The following is a 21,882-nucleotide window of genomic DNA, read 5'->3' on the forward strand; positions in this document are numbered from 1 at the left end:
ATTTGGGAAGGACAACCCCTGTAGCATCTTAATCATGCTATGTTCCCTCCCTCAAAAAAAAAAAAAAAAAATATATATATATATATATATATATATATATATATATATATATATATATATATATATATATATATATATTTTTTTATTCAGCTGCTCTTACTGTAACTGTCTTAGTTGCTCTTCTGCGTGCTGTTATCTGTTCAGTCGCTCTTACTCTGCACTTATTACTGCTTGTTAGTAGCCTTCTAATTTACTGCCTACTGCACTTGTTTTTTTAGTCATTTGTTAATTTAATTGCATTTATTTGAACTGTATTTGCCGTAGTGTTGCTACACACTCAGGTGTACAAGCCTACACTACAATTTGAATTGTATTTACTGCTGTTTTAGCTGCTTTTCTGTAACAAAAAAAAAATAAGCTTGTTTCCTGCCTTTTCTGAAACTAGTCAAGTCCAGATGCAGACTTGCTGTATCCAGGACTGTTGGTAAGCTTCTGAGCCCCCCAAGCCTTTCTGTGTTGGAGGGAAGCCTTCTAGCTTATCAGTGGGAGTGGTAAGCACTAGGTAGCCTATCTACTACGGGAAGAGTGGGTTTTGGCCTTGAAACTGTAGTTCATTAGCAATTTGGGCAGTTTTTCCATCTCTTTCTACTTTCTGGTTAAAATCCCGTTTTGCATTTGGTCCCTGCCTTTCCTGTAAATAGTGTAGTCCAGGTACAGATTTGCTGTATCCAGGACTGTTGGTAAGCTTCTGAGCCCCCCTAAGCCCTTCTGTGTTGGAGAGAAGCTTTCTAGCTTATCAGTGGGAGTGGTAAGCACTAGGTAACCTAGCTACCACAGGAGGAGTGGTTTCTGGCCCAGAAATTATAGTTTATTGGTCGTTTGGGAAGCTTTTCCATCTCTTTCAACCTTATGATTTAAAAGTCTGTGTTTGCACTTGTTTTCTGCCTTTCCTGATACTAGTCTAGTCCAGGTACATATTTGCTGTATCCAGGACTTTTTGTAAGTTTCTGAGCCTCCCAAGCCTTTCCGTGTTGGAGGGAAGCCTTCTAGCTTATCAGTGGGAGTGGTAAGCATCAGGTAGCCTATCCACCACAAGAGGAGTGGTCCCTGGCCCAGAAATTGTAGCTATTGGCTGTTTGGGCAGCTTTTTCCATCTCTTTCAACTTTCTGGTTTGAAAGCCACACTTGTGCCTGTTTCCCGCTTTTCCTATAACTAGCCTAGTCCAGTTACAGAGTTGCTGTATCCAGGATTGTTAGTAAGCTTCTGAGCCCCCATGCCTTTCTGTGTTGGAGGGAAGCCTTCTAGCTTATCAGTGGGAGTGGTAAGTACTAGGTAGCTTATCTTCCAAGGGTAGAGTAAGTTTTGGCCCAGAAATTGTAGTTTATTTGGCTATTTGGGCAGTTTTCCATCTCTTTCAACTTGCTAGCTTAAAAGCCTACATTAGTACTTGTTCCCCACCTTTCCTTTAACTAGTCTAGTCAAGATACAGATTTGCAGTATCCAGGACTCTTTATAATCTTCTGAGCCCCCCAAGCCTTTCCATGTTGGAGGGAAGCCTTCTAGCTTATCAGTAGAAGTGGTAAGCATTAGGTAGCCTATCTACCACAAGAGGAGTGGTTCCTGGCCCAGAAATTGTAGCTAATGGCCGTTTGGGCAGTTTTTTTCCAGCTCTTTCAACATTCTGGTTTAAAAGCTGCACTTGCACTTGTTTCCCACCTTTCCTGTAACTAGCCTAGTCCAGAAACAGAGTTGCTGTATCCAGGACTGTTGGTAAGCTTCTGATCCCCCACAAGCCTTTCTGTGTTGGAAGAATGCCTTCTAGCTTATCAGTGGGGGTGGTAAGGACTAGGTAGCCTGTCTACCATGAGAGCAGAGGTTCTTGGGCCAGAAATTGTAGTTTATTGACCATTTGGACAGTTTGTCCATCTCTTTCAATTTTCTGGTTTAAAAGACCACATCTACGCTTGTTTCCCATCTTTCCTGTAACTAACCTACTGGATAGCACTAGAAAGCCTTAAACTGATGCAAGCCTTCTAGCTTAGAAGAGAGACTTTGGAGTGATTAAGTATCAGTTTTCTGTACTTTCTTGCTGTACTTAACTGTTTTCCACCTAAACGCAGATTTTCCAGTGTTTATTGTGATTTAAAAGCTTGTTTTGTTTCACATATTGTACTTATTTGACAGCCTGCACTTTTAAAAAGTTGTTTTTTGTTTATATAATTTGTTTAACTGTTGTAGGCTACACACTAAAGTGTGATAGCCTTTTCTGATCGTTTGCAGTCGTTTAAAGCTGTTTTAAGTGTACTTTTTACTGTTTTTGCCTTATCTTTTAAAAAAAACAAACAAAAAAAAAATTCCTTGTTTCCCACCTGTCCAAGCTAGTATAGTCCAGTTTTCAGGCTAGTGCTGAATTCAGGGCTGTGATACTAGTTTCTGAGTTGCACATACCTTACTTGGATAGAAGGAAGTTTCTCTGTTCACCTGTGAGAGAGGGGATCTTTGATCAACCTATCTGTCCCTGGAGGACTGAATCCAGCCCAGAAGTTAGTAGTTTATTGGCCATTTTGGACTAATTTCTATCTCTTTCATTTCCCTTCTATAAAAACCGCGTTTGCACTGTTTTGCACACTGGGCAGTGCTGGTTAGCTACAGTTAAATTATTCCCTGCTCCACTAAATCTCCTCTTCAGTTTTTCCCTTGAAACTAGTCTAACTCTCAACCTAAGCACTCACAAAGCATCTTACAGCCCAGCACTTGCTCAGACCTAGTAGCAAGCACTAATATACATTGACACTGATTGCCCAGCAGGGCAAGGCTCTTTATTCACCCCTCACCAACCAAGTGACTAAGCAGCTCACCCTACTATTCAGGCATGACCAAAGGGAAACTTCAGGTGCACTCTCCAGTCCAGCTGGTGAATCTGGATATCCTGAGGCAATACTACTTCTTCATACTGCTTCATGTACACAGACAACCCTCTCCTCCTACCACAAAACACTAACATATGAGAGAGATGCAATTATACAGCTAAAGTGGAAGCTAAGCTGTCTCCACCCAAGACTGGAACAGACAGTCAAGAGAAGGTTAACACTTGCACCACACGTCCAGCTGCACAAAGACCTACTAAAACAGCACTGGCAAAAAATACACATAAATACACAAAATCATACTCGAAGGCTCTAAATAAAAACCTGCAAAAGCATCAGAGACCTCCAAAGCAGACACCCAAACAACCTGCACTTCCCGTCACAAACCAGACAACACATAAAACAAAAAATCAGTGTGCCGCACAATCACAGCCCTTAAGGTGAAATAACATACCTAATGCACTAGTAATAGGTGACTCTATAGTCAGGCACACTGACGTCCCACTCACTTGGCTGGACAAGCAGAAGGTTGCTGTTAGTTGCCTGCCGGGAGCTAGAATCCGCCACATAACACAAGCACTCAGGTCACTCCAGAACAAGTACAAATATGACTCTGTAATTGTTCATGTTGGTGTGAATGACCTGAGACGTACCTCCCTGGACTACATGAAAAGAGACATGGAAGAGCTCTCTGATCATGCAGCCCAGGCTGGTATGACCCTGACCCTGAGTAGCATCCTGCCCTCACCAAGAATGATACCTTAGTATAAAGACAAAATGATCAATTTCAACAATTGGCTAAGCTTCTGGTGTCATTCAAAGGGGATCCAGTGTCTGTCAGCCTGGGACGACATGCTCGACAAGCCACGTTGCTTCGCAAGAGACAGCTTGCACCTGTCACCACTAGGCTTTTGAATACTGGCCAAGGCTTTTGCTGCCCCCATAGTGCCTTTTTTAGGCAAGGCTCAAAAGTCAAACCCACCTCCATAAACAGCACAATTAACAAAAAACTGAGGGTTATGCTACTCAATGCCAGGAGTTTAAATCTCAAAATGAATGCGCTCGAAGCACTCCTCAGTATGGAGAATGTCGACATCTGTGCAGTAACTGAAACCTAGTTCAAGGCTCCAGAGAGCACCCCAGCACTACCAGGCTACAACTTATACCACACATTTCGGCCACAGAACCCGGACCGAAACACAAAAGGAGGAGGTGTATCCATATTCATCAAGGATACCTACACCTCCAGGTTAGTGGTGCAGCATGACACCTCTGAGATCATCCATGTGCAACTAACATCGGGCAAATCTGCAATGCAAATTGTGGCCTGCTACAGATCACCCTCCATGACCCAGGACCACCACTCCACCTTTCTGGAGATACTGGAAAACATGAAGGTCCTATGGAACACCCTGATATTGGGCGATTTCAATTACCCTACCATTCACTGGGAAAACTACTCGAGTATAAATTCCCAGGCCCAGCGCTTCCTGGAATTCATCAACTCAAACACCCTGGATCAGCTGGTAAACTCCCCTACCAGAGGTGAAAACATATTGGACCTGGTCATCACCAACATGGGCGACAAGTGTTCCACACCGGAGGTCAACCTGTCACTGGTTAGATCAGACCATAAACTAATCACTCTGGATGTCCACACCCCACAACCACCCCGAACTAAGGAAACCACAGTAAAAAAAATTTTCTAAAACAAACTTCACCTTACTGAAGACAGAGGTGGTAAGTTTCATAGCCCCCACGCTAAAGGATAACGCTGCCCATGATGCAGAAACCTTTACAAATGCACTCTATGAGCACCTACAAGGATGCATGGATCATGCCATCCCTAGTGAAACCAAGACTCACTCCTCTAAGAGAAGGAAACCAGTTTGGTGGACCCCTGCCATAAACAGGTTATACAATAGAAGGAGGAAACTAGCTCAGAAAAAAAGCAAATCCCAAGAAGGAAAGACACCTCTGATCAGTATCAGTAAGAAACTGAGGTCCCTCATGAAATCATCCAAGGCTAACTTCGAAAGAAAAATAGCCAAGGATTCAAAAGATAACCACAAAGCCTTCTTTAGCTATGTTAAGAATCTAAGTGGCAACTCACAGATATGCACTGAACTAGTGCAAAATAGCACAAAATATACTGAACCTACTGATATTGCCAATATCCTGGCAGATAGATTCAGTGCAAACCTCACCCCCCTCTCACCTCTAAAAGGGCCCACAACAATACCGGAAAAGTGTAGTGTCCCAGAAATCACAGACACACAGGTGAAAACAGCCCTTTCAAAAGCCAAAAACACAGCATCAATGGGACCAGATGGTGTCCCAGGCTGCGTCTTGCATGAACTACAGAACGAACTAACCCCCAACCTAAACATGCTGTTCAACCTCAGCCTCTCCACAGGCTATGTGCCCATAGAATGGTGCACAGCAATGGTTATTCCTCTCCACAAAGGAGGGGCCACAACTGACCCTGGTAACTATTGTCCCATAAGCCTAGCTAGCCTGTTCTGCAAGGCTATGAAACCCATCATCACGGAACTCATTAACAAAGACATTGGGAACCTCCAAATACTTGACCCAACCCATTTCTGCTTTGTTAAGGGCAGATCATGCCTACTAAACCTGGTTGACTTCTTCGAGACAGTCACCAAGGACATAGATGAAGGAATGGTGGTTCACACAGCCTACCTTGACCTTGCCAAGGCTTTCGACACCATTTCCCACTCGGGTATTACAGAAAAACTCACCAGCCTGAACATAAACCCCTCCGTCATGAGATGGGTTGCCAACTGGCTTACAGACAGAATTCACACGGTAAGAATAGCGGGCTCCAGGTCTGACTCTAAACCAGTCGCAAGTGGTGTCCCACAAGGCTCGGTCCTGGGACCCCTACTATTTGGCATATACTTCTCAGAAGTACAGGCAAACACAGGATCACTATGGCTAACCAAGTTCGCTGATGACTACAAACTGGGAGCCATAATTGACTCTCCAGCTGACACGGACATCCTCCAAAAGGGCCTTACTGAGACGGACAACTGGTGTCAAAGTAATGGCCTCAAGCTAAATGCCAAAAAATGCATAGTCATCCCATTTGGGAAAAACAAAACACCCATGAATTACCACATAGGTGGCAGCCCCCTTAATACAGAAGAGGTAATAAGAGATCTGGGAACCCAGGTAGATAGTAATCTCTCCTTTGACAATCATATTGCCAAAGTAGTTAGGAAATCCTTCCATGTGGCCCATCTAATTACTAAAGGATTCGCATCTAGAAATAGAGGTTATAGTGCCCCTCTACTTGTCACTCATTAGACCCCATCATAGAGTACAATGCCCCATTTGGGATGTACCTCAAAAGACACTTCCAACAGCTGGAAAGACCACAAAATTACCTCAACAAGAGGATTACTAGCCTCAAATATATGTCCTATGCAGCCCAACTGAAAAAACTCTGGCTGTACTCAGTAGCATATCGCTTACTCAAAGGTGATCTCTGCCTGACTTACAAAGCCATGTCCAACTCAGAATTAATGGACATGCTCCACCTAAAGAAATCCAAGTCACTGTGAGCCACACGCTCTAGTGAGCTAAATCTCACCACAACAATAAATAGAACATGATGGAGGGATAGATTCCTGTCACAGAGACTCTCCATGCTTTGGAACAAAATTCCAAATTACATCAGGCAGAGCCCCTCACTAACATTCTTCAAGAGAAACCTTGACGAGTGGATGGGTACAAAAAATACACACCTGGGATCACTTTGTTTCCTCTGCTTGACAGAGGATCAGTTAATTAATCAATGGGGCGGTGAAAGCCGACACACTCTGGCTAGGCTTATAAATGCCCTCGGGCAGATAGCCTAGTACCTACCTATGAACCTATGAACAAGAGCTCATTCCTTCCTAAAGGGCCCATAATTGGTGCCATCCCCAGTTTCTGTTGAAAAACATTCTAGGAATAGTCTTTCACTGTGATCAGTTTCCTTCTTGCTGCTGTTATGTCCTTCTGCATTGACATCTTGCTTCTGTGTTCATTCTTTGGAGCAAAACTATGTAGTTTAGTAATTAGATTGTGTGTTTTTATCCCCCCCCCCCCCCACACACACACACACACACCTGTCTGGTGCCTACTTTTATTCTAATGCATAGCCAGAGTTTTTATGTATAGATAGACACACATCCTTCTTAACATCTCTATTGTTTCAGACTCAACATTCATATACTTCGGTGACTCACACTGTATGGTCTTCCAAAAGATCAAGACCTTGATAATCCTTTACCAAAGACTGGATACATTCCTGAACAAATCCAGTTGGGCCCTGGCCTTACACACTCTCTTCCACTCCAAGTATTCTGGTATTTTATCTTCTTAACCAGTTGTCCAAATCACCTTGTTTCCCAGTCAGTTATCATCTTGCCAGCTTTAATTATCACTCATGCTTTGTTTCCCAGTCAGTTATTATCTTGCCAGCTTTCATTTTCCCTCATGCCACAACATTACACTCTCTGTTTTCACAGTCTTATTTATTTGCTGTTTCACCACTGCGCTTACCCACTGCCTTGCCTCCTAACCAGATCATCCTCAATGTGGAAGGCCCTGATCTGAGGGTAAACACATCCAACTTTCTTATTATGAGTTCTGACTCCCCCATACTGCTTACCAGGTATTCTCTGCCTCTGCACCAGAAACATTATCATTTCACACACACACTTTACAAATATTTCATGTTGCAGGTATCCCCTCTTCCTGTGTTAGCCCTATTATTAAGTAGCTGCCTGGAATAAAGCTCTTGACATATGGTACCCCCTTGGATACTAGTTCCACAGTGCCCCACTTCTGGCTGTTTTTTTTTTTTTTTACAATTCTGACAGCATAAATATGAGAACAGTGAGTCATAAAGTAAAAAAGAAGAGATGACTTTTCTGTGGTTTAAACAGCGAGTCATAAAGTAAAAAAAGAAGAGATAACTTTTCTGTGGTTTACAAGTTCTGATGTTTTGATGTGGAATAAAATGTGATCTAACTTTTATAGTGATTATATAGTTACAAGTATTAAATTGTTGTGTTTTTTAGAAACCACCGATGGTTTTATCTTTACCTTATGTAGTGGTGGTTTAAAGATGTACTCATAAACAATGTGTAGTTGGTGTTTATCGCTCTGTGTAAAAGGCTTGTCAGAAAACTGAGTGATAAAAGCATTTTTGGCAGCAGTCATGCAATGCAACATGGTCATATTCTCATGATTAGTGAATCACAGTAATTCATACATTTGAACAATTAGGTTGAGGTGATTTTTGTCTTCTATGTCTGGATAACATAAGTGTAGCAATGACAGCTGTAGGTATAGTTAAGTTACTAGGGCATCTGAGGTAAGCCATTTTTCTGAAAGGACAACAAGAAGTGTAGTGCTATTATTGTTATGGGTGTGGTTGGTCCAATAAGATAAATGTGTCTTTCTAAGTTTGAACTAAAATATGTTTTTGTGATGTTTGTTTTGGCTTTTGTAAATTTCACTCTCTTTTTATCAATTATTTTGCATGTAAGTCTGTCGCATTGGGTCCTTCCCTGCTGTGGAATGGAGAATTCTGATGACTAAGGAAAAACAAAGTACAAACCATTTTGAATTAAATGTATTGAAATAGTATAAGATATGGATCCAAATATTGTATAGTCAGGTATGATATACTACCTTTGGGTGTTAGATTGTTTAAAAAAATGCAGATTTCGGAAGTTCTAGGGTAGCAGAACAATTTCTGATATTTTTTGTATATTTTTTCACAGGTCATCATAGTGAACTATTATAATATTTGAAAATGGCATTTTAGGTTGCTGTATTTCCTTTGTGACATTTGTGGTTATGCCGTTGATGGACTTCATTGGTAGCATTTTCTAGTTTTGTACATTGAAAGACCCTAGTGTGTTTTAAGAAACTGTAGCTCATAAATACTATATTTTTGGACCACAGAAATGACTGAGCATCACCCGATCACGCTGTTTTAAAAGTCATTCCCTGGGATTCATGAAGCTTGCGCCAGGCGCAGGCGTAGCGTAGGCAGAATAACGCCAAATATGGCCGTCGAGCGATTTAGGTACGATCCAATACTACGTGCACTACCGGTGTACGCCAGAACTGCGCAGCCCTCAGCATAGGTATGCTAATCACCCCATGCGCAGTGTCGCACCATGCAAATGAAGGCATATAGCGATTCATGAAGTGGTGCAGGTGTAGCGTAAGGCCACGGAAATGTAAACCAAAAAACACGGTTTACATTTTCCCAAACAGAACATCTGAGCTATGGAAGCGGACCAGACTCATGTATTACAAAGTTAACATATGCCAATGGCTAAATACACAGCCAATGGCATAAGAAAGGATGCACAACACCTAAAAAACAACTTTAATGTCATGTCCACAGTAATGCAAAGTACAACCGCAGGGCATGTGTGCGCAAACTGGAACATAAAGAAAATATATAAAAATGTCATAAAATCGCAATGTAATACAAATCAGGTGTACACCATAATACACAATGGTAGGCATGGAACACCACAACCAAGGTGCAAGGGTTGCTAAGGGCCTGCGACAGTGTTCGGCACGGTAACTATGAATTAGTAGTCAATGCTATGCAAATGAGGCAGATAAAACTGAATCGCAAATGTCCCACCGGATGAAGGTTGAACCATACGGTGCAGCGCTATAACACTGAGGAGTGGCTCAGAGGAGATACATGACATCAGCAGAGGGGTGTGCCACTGTAGCAGTAAGCACATTGGAGCAATGCAAATCTGGCCTGTCTGTTGCTAAGCAAAGCTGCAGGACAGGGGTGAGGAGGAAGGTATAGAATCATTTAGTTGAGAGCACACATGGTGCCCAAAAGCGCTTGTGTATGGGGATGAAAACATGCCCAAAACCCAGTAAGTGGATGCACGCAGCGCGAACAATAGCACAAACAGGAAGGTCAGGGGAAGAAAAGAAGGAAATGCCGAAATAGGATAATTGGCATACTAATGAGCAATCAACACCAATCAACTCACGGCAGCCAATCGACGGCAGCTGTCAAGTCTGCTCGCAGAAACCTGCAAAACAGGATAGGGGAGGCAATGGGATGCAAAGAAAGGAGGAGAGGCATTGGATTGCAAAGATAGGAGATCTGTCATAGCAGAGCAAAGCAAACCGACAGTAGACCGGCAATAGCACACATTACGTAAGATACGCCAGGTCAAGGAAAGTACAAATTAAAGCAGGCTGCCATATGCATGCCAGAAAATGGTAGGTGGAACGTGCAGAAATGTAAAGGGAAGGTCAAGAGGTAATCCACGGCAGCCAAATGTAATTCAACACCAAAGGCACCACAATAGTATTTCCGGTAGTAAAACACATAAGATATCCTGTAGCTATGATCGCACATACACACCCTATGACATCATCGGTGTTCACAGCACAATAGTATAAAGTGTGAAAGCACCCTACACACACCTGTGAATTCCCAAACACTGCATCATAGGTGTAAACACATGGGGAACTTTTAAAATGTACATGTTGGGAGCTGCCATAGCTGTGATTCATCAGCATGTGTTAGAGACTGACGGTGTTGTGGTGGATGATGCCGACAACCACCGTAGGCCTGGGAGGAGGAGAAGAGTGTTCAGACCAAGGGTAACCTACCAGGGGCTACATGATCTGGAGATAGTAGAGCATTACAGGGTGGACAGGGACATCTTACAGCAAATAGTGGAGCTGTGCCGGCCACGCCTGAGAACCAGAAATAACAGAGGGGAACCCATCCCAGTGGACACGAAGGTATGTGTAAGCATGCGAATACTAGCCTCAGGTACCTTTCAAAGGCCAACTGGAGATATAATGGGGATCTCACAGGCATCAGCATCCAGGGTACTACACCATTTCCTGGATGCCATGTTACCACATGCCAATGAGCATATATACTTCCCCCGAACTCAGGAGGAGTTGGCCAGCAATATGCGTCACTTCCACCATGTGGCACACTACCCGGAGGTACTAGGTGCGATAGACTGCACGCACATACAAATCAAGTCACCACCCAGTGAGCATGATAGGCGCTACATAAACCGCAAGGGATTCCACTCCATCAACTGCCAGGTCGTGTGCAATGCCCAGGGCATAATAATGGATGTGTGTGCTGGCAGCCCTGGAAGCTACCATGACTCCCATATCTGGCATGCCTCACAGCTGTATCAGGTATTTGTCAGGGGGGACATCCCACATGGCCACCTTGTTGGGGATGCTGGCTATGCACTGGAGCCGTGGATGATGACTCCCATCAGAAATGCGCACACGCCCATGCAAGAACGCCATAATGAGGCACATGCACAAACCAGAATTATCATAGAGAGTGTGTTCGGGATGCTAAAATCATGGTTCCGGTGCTTGGACACATCTGGTGGAGCCTTGCAGTACTCTCCAGGCACGTGTGCCCACATCATCATAGTATGTGCCATGCTACATAATATGATCCTGCAGAAACAGCTGTAGCAGGGACAAAATGGTGAAGGCCCTCATAGCCCACCGCATTTGCCAAGGCCATCACAGGCACAGAGGGATTCAGACCATGAACACACTGTGCCAGCCCCAGTAGGCAGATGGAGGTGTGCCCAATATGCCTACGCCTTGGCAAAGAGGGAACGTATAGCACATACGCTGACAGTGTAGGTCCCTATGGACTGACACACCTCTCCACCTGCACACACAGTAAAATGGATGGCACACAAGCACGACCACCTGTAAATTGTAATATATAGGTGGCCCACTGTGTGAATCCTACATAGGCAGCCCACAAACATTGTACACACAACAGCTATTGGAACACGGAATGTCAACACCTGAACAGTACATGCGCCTATCAGCATATGTTGGTGCTGTGTGTATAGGTTCCCAGGTACATCGGTGGGTACATGGCCGATTGTCAGAGGCCATACACCAAACGGGGCAAACAGTGTCCGCTGTCGCCACAACATCGAGTAACCAACTGTCGCGTAGAGGAGCAGAGGCAATCGTGGGAGCAAATGTGTTTAAGCACTGTTCTGCAGACACTCAGCACGGAGTCCCTGCTGCGTTAATGAGGGGCTCCACATAATATAATCATGGATGTTGTGTCAAGGCATGGGGTGTACCCATGACAGGTATTCGTTACCCAAGCGTGCTCCACCCACGGTCGTTTGAAGGTGTAGCACAGTATCGTGTGTGGCTCACTGTGATATACATACCCAATGCCGGAGCACATACAGTAAACATCACATGAACATACCATTAACTGGACTCATCAATATGTAAACTAACTGAGTTACCCATGTGACTGCAGTATGGAGTAACAGCTGTAGTGTACTCCACGTACAAAATGACATAACACGTGTACAAATCCCAGATGGCCATATGTTAAATGCAGTGACCGTCATGCATGCATGTTCCCGGTCCCACATCCTGGGCAGGTGTTTCCTGACATAAAACATTACAAAGGGCAAATATCCGAGATCGTAGGACATTAATATGTCCCATACATAATGTAATAGTTGCATTAAATAGTTATGCCTGTATGCAAGAAACGTGAATGTTACATGAAATATGATAAGTAGCCAAAGTCCAACAACAATAGGTATGTATTTAGGATAAAAGTATGTGCTATCCTGTGTACTGACCGTGGCTATGTGTTGGCCTGTAAACACTGCTGTGTGTCCCGGAAGTGTCCAACAATGGCCATATGAAAAGGTGTCAACCCATGGCAAAGAGGTTCTGTTACCAACACAACGGCAATGACTTCAAATATCTGGGACAGAAATACACGGGATAGCTGTCATGTAGACATATCCCTTTACATATCGCTGCAATTCTGGAGGTATGGAAGTATCAACCTCACCTGCATACTATATAGAAACCAATTAACAATGGCCCAATGTACAATCCCGTAACATAAGTCTACTAACTGATAGCTCTTTAATAAGGGACGGAGCCCACACACATATAGATGGAATATGTAGAAATGCAAGCCCCACAAACCTGTATATGGTACGTACACCCACCAACATCTCCCACACTAGAAACTATAGCAATACAGACTGTAATAACAGCACAAACATCCAGTCAGTCAATTACAACTGCAAAACCGTCGACATACCTTGTGAGAGACACAATTAAAGGCGCCATGCAAAATTGCAGCCATTGTATAATGGAACAAACGGCGATGTTACAGATTTTGTTTGCAATAGTCCGTTAGATGTTGGGATGACAGGTACCCCCACATGTTGAACCACATACTCTAGCTGTCACACACAATCCACGGGGGACATGAATCCAAAGTATACTTGTCTCTATGCATAGCAGTTGCAATTACACATAACAAAACGCAATACAAGCCATCTCCCCGAAGGTAGGGCAAATGGCCAACGCCCAAGTGGAGAAGTCAATTATACCCCACTGTTGCCGCGTAATTGGCAAATGTAGTAGCTGCAAAGCTGATATGCAAGTAATTAGTCACTCAGAATCACCAATAGGCGGCAGGAAACCACATGTTACAGGTATCGACGTATATAAGGAAGACTTGCCAGACATTCAAACTGTATGCTCATACAAAATACCCATGCAAGCAGTGTGAGAGAGATAGAGACGAAAGTATGTAATGATAACAAGGTATGTAGAACACTCGGTATGTAAGTATATGTATAGCATGTTTTGTATTAATTATTTACTGTATGTATAGCTCGTTTTGCATTAATTAAAAGTGTCTGCAATGCATAACGTGGGAAAAGGTATTTATGTAGTGATGTCTTGCTGAGCAAACTTAAGCTTGTAGAAACTGTGCATCCAGCTGTGGGCCACAAGGTACACATCACAGACACCACAAGGGATGCTACATGAGGGCTTTAAACAGAACAATTACATACAACCCGCCGTCAGTGGTAGGGTATGTCCAACAAGTACGTGCCATAGCCGGGGATAGTATATGTTGATATACTGTCACAGTAGGCATGTGTATGGGCATATAACGACAATGACATGTCTAAGGTGGTCCCGCTGGGCAAGTATGCTTTGCATTATGGGATACTATGTAAAATATGTGTAATGTATAGTATTGTAGGTAGATATGTCAGATATTCTACACAGCATAACAGGCATATCATGCATACCACAGGTATCGTCTATTGGCATGTACAATAACAGGATACATATGGCTTGTAGGCATGGGACATTGTAATAGCATGATAGCTAATCTAAATGGAAGGGCTACCAAGTAACCATGCACAAAGGACATGTAATAGCTTCACAGGTTCATAGTGGGGTACTATGCAGTCTGGCAAGTCTATGTGTAAGCACAACCACAGTGTTCACACCAGTGGCATCTCTCTAGGGTAGTGTCCTGTGATCAGCAGAGCCATGTGTTACCTGCACCTCTGCACAGTACAGCCACTGCAGTGATCCCTGGCATACATGTGTGTCCCAAACACCAAGGGAGGTATCACATGAAGAGTGCTACTGAGTGTCCCTGCGTGATGTACATAGGAGTCATGTTCCAAAGCATGGTGAGTGTCCGGTTTGGGAATGTAACCCTCAAGCACATCCCACTCATTGTTGCGTGTGTACACATATCCATGAGCATGTTGCTCACAGTGGCATCTGCGTATGTCACGTATGTGGAGTATATCCATTAATATTGTTGTGGACATGGGCCCTGTCTGTTCAGCAGAGGTCACCCCTGAGTATGTAGTATGCAAATGTGTACAGACGTGGTGTCTGTAGTTCAGCCGCATACCTTAGCTGTCAGAGCTCAATAAACATCATGGCGTGTTAATGTTGTGGTATGTAAAGCTGTAGCTGTTGTGTAAGGTACACCCTAAATGGGGTGGTGTACCCTTGAATGTGTGTAGAAGTCTTGAGTTCAGAGGTACAATGGGTGCCTATGTAGCAGCTACACACTCAGTACAGATAAGTGTGGCCATGTAGAAGGATATCCATGCCACAGTGGCAATACGGTAATCACAGGAGTGGGTGTGACATACGTGTGTACTACAAACATGTACAATGTGACACGTATGTAGGGGACTTCCACTTATGTGATAGTGGGTGAATGGTGTACTGCAAAGGTGATGTCCATGGACCTTGTGTCATGCAGCTTGAGGCCATGATATTCATATCAGGTATCTATCACAGTGACACCCGTATGGATGGAGTCAGTATCAGCTGGTGGATCAATCATGGTGCTTTGTATGCAGGGGTTTGTAAAGCTAGGCAGGGAAAGTCCCTCTGTGCTAGCCTGTACCTCAGGGAAGCATATACTGAACATGAGGGGCCCTATGACTGAGGACTGTGGTATGCCAAATGTAACTGAAATGCAGTAGGGACTATGGTATGCTACCCTCATTGTGTGTCCTGTCCATGAGCCACGTTGCATAACATCCTGAGACACAGGGTACGATGTGCAGGTGGATGTGTATGCTGTCAATACCAGAATGGAGAATGGTGCTGAGAGGCAATGAGAGGACAATGCAGGATGTGTGGACTCCCGTACCATCATCAACTACCCTGGTAACTGTATGAAAGTAGTCCACCAGGTGTAGGGGCCATGCTCTGGACCTAACAAGTCCAACCCAGGTGGCATCAAAGGACCGGAGCCCAACAATGTCTCTGTGAATGACGTCCTTGATGATGTGCCCCATAGCCATGCAGAACAGTCCAGTCAGGTGTGTAGGACTATAGTCCCACTCGTGCATTGTGGCGCCACCTGTGTGGAGTGTGATGAATGTTGCTGTGTGCCATTCAGGGGCCACAATGTCTGATACAAGGCTATTATTGAATATGGTGGCCTAGTGGGGAGACATGTCATTCAGAGGTTTGTGGACATCACGGCCTGGGACTTTGGAAGGTGACATGGGGCCAGTGTCCCAGGACATATAGAGTGCGGGTTAGTACTGTGTAGGTGTGACCGCAGGGACACCACAATGTTCCTGCATGGATTGTGGCCCTGTAGTGAGTGAGAGGGTGTAATGTTAGCATTGAATCCATCCACCAGCATGTTGCCAACATCACCTGGGTCTGTAATGTTCCTGAGTGACTGTTGTATGTGACAGCAGATGTGGATATTGCCAGTGACTACTGACATACCACCATAATGCCTTGTGGTACACCCCGGAATGTGTCGCAGTAATGTTTACGTAGCTAGTTATGGAGTATGTGATGAGGGATCCCGTGGCCCTACCGAGGCTGACCAGTGATCTACCCCACCCATGGGATTGTACACCACTGTGCAACAGCCTCCACCTGTTGTTGTACATTATGTCCATGGAACTTGACCACCAGAGTGACGTCTGTTATCTGGTGTGTACCATCATGACTCTGTGTGGCATAGCATGATCCATGAAGTCGTGTACATGCTACTGAAATGCACTGGAGTGTGTTGCAGCATTTGTATGTGCAATGTCCATCTGCACGGGCATCATGACATTAACAACCGCTGTCATAAGACGTCTGTAGTAGGTGTTGTAGTACTCATGTACTGTGTATGCCGTGAAGGGTGTGGTGCCGGGATGTGGCTAACAAGGTTGATTAGCATATGTTCGGAATCCACCAATGAGGGGATAACCACAGGTGTGGAACACCAGTCACATGTTGGTAGTGTTCATGTCAAGGTTAATGTTGGTCTTGGAGGTGGTGTGTATGAGTTTATCCAGCCGAGTGGAGGTTATTACTCATGGACGTGTCAGTACATGAGTGGCTATCCCAGTTAAGTGTGGGTTAGTGTCAGTCACACATCAGTAGTAGCTGTCTGAGCCATACTGTCCAGTACACCAACAAATGAGGTCTGGTAACTGTGGGGTATGTAGTGGAATCTGTAGATTGTTGCAATGTGTATAGTGGTTCCGGACACAGTTAGTTGCATGTGGAGCACCTCTGATGCATTGTGCTAAGTAACTAGCCAGGATGTGTGTACAACATAGTAGGATGAGGGAACACCTCAGCTGTGGGTGTGCCAGTCCAGGTATGTGCCTGAAAGGTATGGTCTGTCTATAACCTGTCACTGCAGGTGTGCTCTGCAGAGCGGAGAGGCAGGTCCCAGTCACTGCAGAGATATTGGAGTGGTGCATTCTAAGGTGTGCCTTGCCTGTGTGCATCACAGAGGGAGATGCAAGCATTGTGTCACATGACCCAATGTCTTGCTTGCCAGTTCCCATTCTGCTGGTGACTGTTATTGGAAACTGTGCAAGACAGGCAGTATAGAAGCAGCAAGAGCCTTACATGTGAGCTGTACTCCCAGGGCTGACAGGTGCAGGTCATCTGCACCAAAGCATTGTGTTTGACCAGGTCAGTCAAAGCAGACAGATACCAGATGCCTGTCGAATGACAGCAGAAGCATTGGCAACTGCTGAAGTGACACAGTCAGGCGTTGTACAGTGGTATCGGGTCTGGATGAATGCATAATGCTCCCCAGGGCTTGGCCCACACCTTCAGGGCTACAAGACTGGCGAGCTATTGCATGTCCCTGCACACGTAGTCTGTGAAGTGGCATCTCAGGGCAGTCACACTAACATGGAGAATGACAAGTCACAGCGTACCTGGTGAGGTGTGGCATGGGTGCATAGGTTATGTTGCAGAACCAGTTACCCGACAGCAAGATGTAAGCGACTATCGCCTTGCGTAGCCTGCTGTGTGGAACTGCAGTGTGACCGCCTACAGAGTCACCTATGACTGGTGTGTTGTGTTTGTTATAACACACTATTGGCTGTATGTGATAGGCACACATGAGTCTGTGGGCTATAAGTTGGTGATGTTGTGTTCCGTATGGGGGCTTCCTCTGGTGCCTACACAGAGTATGGAGAGGTACTGCACACGTTGTCCTTGTATGTGTGCCCTGTGGTGGAGATCATGTGAGACTATGTGATGAGTGGGGTGTGTTGCGAATGTTACACATCCCCACATGACTGTCAGGTGCAGTCAGGGTTGGTGACAGCATTACCCCCAGCAGGGCTGCATAAGTGCATCCCCCACAGGCTGTAGTGTCGTATGTCGGGAGGTGAGCATTGAATGTGTACATGAGACAATTGCTCTATTGCCACATGTACGACATATCCATCTTATAGACAGGGAATAACACTGGTACGTGACAGTTGGACATGCCTGTATATACAACCATGTCTCACAGGATATGTGAGTTACGTGTGTACAACAGTTGTTCTACCATAAGCAAGCTGGAAATCTTAGCACAGCCAGTGTACCTGTGGGAAATGGTGTGGAATGGGTGCTATATTAATCAGTAGCTCATGACATGCTCACAAGTTCTGTACAAGTGCCTAGCATGACCATACAATACAGATAGGGTGTTGGATAATATCAACCCACAAGTGGTGACGACAGTCATAATGTGTGGCACCACACTATAACCCTGCTGAGTATGGTGTGCATGTCCATGAACCATTATCACTGTAGATGTTAGCAGCACAGATGTACAAGACAGTACAGATGTTTGATTACAAATATCTTTGTATGTCACAGGAGTGTTCTACCAGTGGCCTGTTGACAGACTCACAACTACAGAGTGACATGTGCATATCACACCAGTACCAGCTACAGTAGAACAGGGTTAATGTGTTGTACTCCACCCTCATTGTAGCCCATACCGCACAGACAAATGTTAGGCATCTGTGTATGTAAGGATGTGAATGGCCATGACCTATGAGGAATAGCTGTGTCAGTGTTGTGAACAACATACGGAATGGGCTGTGTGGGTGAGGTGTGTGACATATGTGCACATTCTGATGGATGATATCAGCATTGTCACTGCTAGGTGAACATCCCTGTACCCATTAACTACCACCTAGGCTGTGGTCATCATTATGGACACTGTGTAAGGGATGGTGCTGTGCAGTACACCTCCCTGACTTGGTGAAGTCTCCAGGCCCCTTAGGTAGTCATACGAGGTACCCATGTCATGACAGGGTGCCATCCATGAGCACGGAGATCATTGGACAGGCATATACAACACTGGGGTGACCAATATCGGATAACATATCACCTTTAAGGGGTAATGGCCATGCGTGTATGGGTGATACCAGCCTTCACAATCCTCACCTCCACTATGCAGCATGCTGTCTACCTTGCATAAAGACATCTGCTACACCATGATGATGGACATGCTACATGTCCATATCCTGATCTGTAAGATATATGTCATGGACATCCACCGTCCGAATACTAGGATCGCCACATGCTGGACAGATCCCTATGCCATACATGTGACATACTCCCGCCAAACCATGCAACCCTGTCCATCAAAGCTGCACATGTCATCCCAGTCATACATGGTGTGATGGCCGCATGGTAGATGTAGTATCAACTGTCTGGATCAGTAATGTGGCACTGATGCACCTCGCGGTGACATAATGGCTGTCTGTTACAGCTAGGAAACCTTGCCCATACATGCTGTGGTTCATAAGCATCCCTGCGAATGATGTCCGACTAACCATTGTCCCATGTCTACCACATGTGCAACACAGGCGATCCGTGGCAGGATGTTGAACAGCTGTACAGAGCAGTGTAGATGTATATGGCAAAACACATGCATGTACAGGTTTCCATGCATATGTGTGCATTGTCACTGCTCAAGTCCATTAAGGCTGTATCTGTGTTGATATGTGACATATACACAGCATCAAGGTCAACAGCATTACCATGGACACATCCAGGCATGTGCAGATAGGTAAGAACACCAGTGCAGGCAAATAGTCATGCCCACATCAAGACAGCATTCACATGGAGTATGAACACTGTAATGAGGTGACACACATATATGGTGATGATATCCAATGCACAACGGGTGTTACATGTGTGTGACACAAACACGTCAGTTGTGTCCGTGTCATGATGATTTGCAAAGATAACTGTGCAGATGTACTAGATGTCATAGAAATGTATGTGCAGCAGTATCTCTGTACATCTCTGAAACTGTGACCTGTCACCATCATTATGTCTTACAGATAATGCCTCATACACGCCTTCTGGCGTACAGCCACCAGGAGGATGATGTCCTCATCACGTACCTCCATGAGAACTACAAGGTGTTGTTCAGCCATGTGCCACAGCATGCCCAGCAGCGGGACGACCTGTGGCAGGATCTTCGCAGGAGGGTGAACAATGTGGGTGACCATAACCGCACCTACCAGCAGGTGCACAGACACTGCATGGACTTGATATGACATGCAAAACAGCGTGCCATTGCAATTGCCAGGGAACAAGGTGGAACAGGTGGTGGGCCACCAACCCAGCCCCCACTCACACACACCGAGGAGCTACTGGCCAGTCTGGGGACACCCTCAGAACAGCATCCAGAAACTCTAGCTGCCATCGTGGAGGTGGGTATCTCCCAACCAATGAGCCTGGAGTTGCCTGGTAAATCAGTACTGCACATATGGCTATTATATCCCATTTAGTTGCATGTGTCACTGTACATTATGTAAAGTAACAACATATGCAAGGTATGTGGACACACAAGCTTCATACTACAGTATGCTACCCTGTGTATGCACACATGTGCATACTATATGCTATTATACAGGCAAATGTGTTAACATGCACAGTGCACCCTGTGGTTGTCATACAGTCATGGATAATGTTCATACTGCTGTGTCACTCCTATACAGGTAACTCTGGCGTGCCGCACAGACATGAGTCCATTGCAGGTAAGACTGTCATCAGTATCAGGCATGTTAAAACATAGATCTATTTGCCATGTGGCCAGTTAACACTTGCACACTTGATGTTCGTTCCAGTCACGATATACAGGTCGCAGCACCCATCATTCACACAGGCCACCCATGTGCAATGTATACAAACAAAATGATACACCAACGTGAAACCACAGTATTTGTCATTGCTACATGTGTGGTCAGCTGTGCATACAACGGTGGAGGTATTCTACAATGGAGGCATATGTAGTATGCATTGGAACAACATGTGTGGTATGCAAACAGTACCACACAGTGAGCTGTGATATGGGCAGCCCACAGGTGTCACCATTGTGTTGTATGCTCCTGCATTGGGTGAACACATTTTGATGTGCCATCTGACATGTCCCAGACATGTAGTGTTCTGGCTGCAATATTGTCACACTATCCCATGACCTATACCCCACATACTAAACATACAACCCGTTGTCTGCATAACCCTGTGGATGGTGACATATCTGACATCTATGGGTGTATGTTATATGGGCAACACAGACATGTGAGATAGAAGGCCATCACACACATTTGGCCAACACATGTGCACACATGGCCATGGGGGATGGCCAGAGACACGTAGCCACACAGTAGATGTGATGTGTATACACCCTGTTGCACATTGTCCACACTTGGTCCACTTATAACCTTAGTTGACTGATTATACAGTTAATGTGGTACACTGGACATCCTAACAGCCTCTGCACAGCTAGTGGAGGTGTCACTGAAGTCTACCATAGAAGATCAGTTGCACATCACGACTGTGTCATAGCATGACAGTAGTCACCTGTACAGCTTCCACAGTCATTGACACCACATCAGGCCACAGATACTGTACATTTCCCTTGCTGCTGTAGGACATCACCATTAGCTGTGCACCTTGTGTGTGTGTGGTACATCAATGTCATGTGGGAAATGGTGAACTGACATGTGCTGTATGTGTGGACATGGTTGCCAGGCAGCTAAGTCCCTGTAGTTGTTGTGCAGGGGTGTCAGCTGTAGGCCTCCAGTGACCTGTCACTTGACACAGCATGGTTTGGTGTGTATACACCTCAGCATCGTGGGTCACAATCCACAGTTATGTCATGGGTATGCATGCAGTTATGGCTATGCAATGTGTACATATTATGCATTGTACAGCAATATAGATGCCTCAAGATGCCATGCAATGGCACAGTGTCTGTACTTCACACTGTATAGCAATGTAGATGGCTCACACTACCCTTCCATGCTCATGCACATTTGCTAAACATGCATT

The sequence above is a fragment of the Protopterus annectens genome, chromosome 7.part0, assembly GCF_019279795.1.
Source record: "Protopterus annectens isolate FY-2018-M chromosome 7.part0, PAN1.0, whole genome shotgun sequence".
Lineage (NCBI taxonomy): Eukaryota > Metazoa > Chordata > Ceratodontiformes > Protopteridae > Protopterus > Protopterus annectens.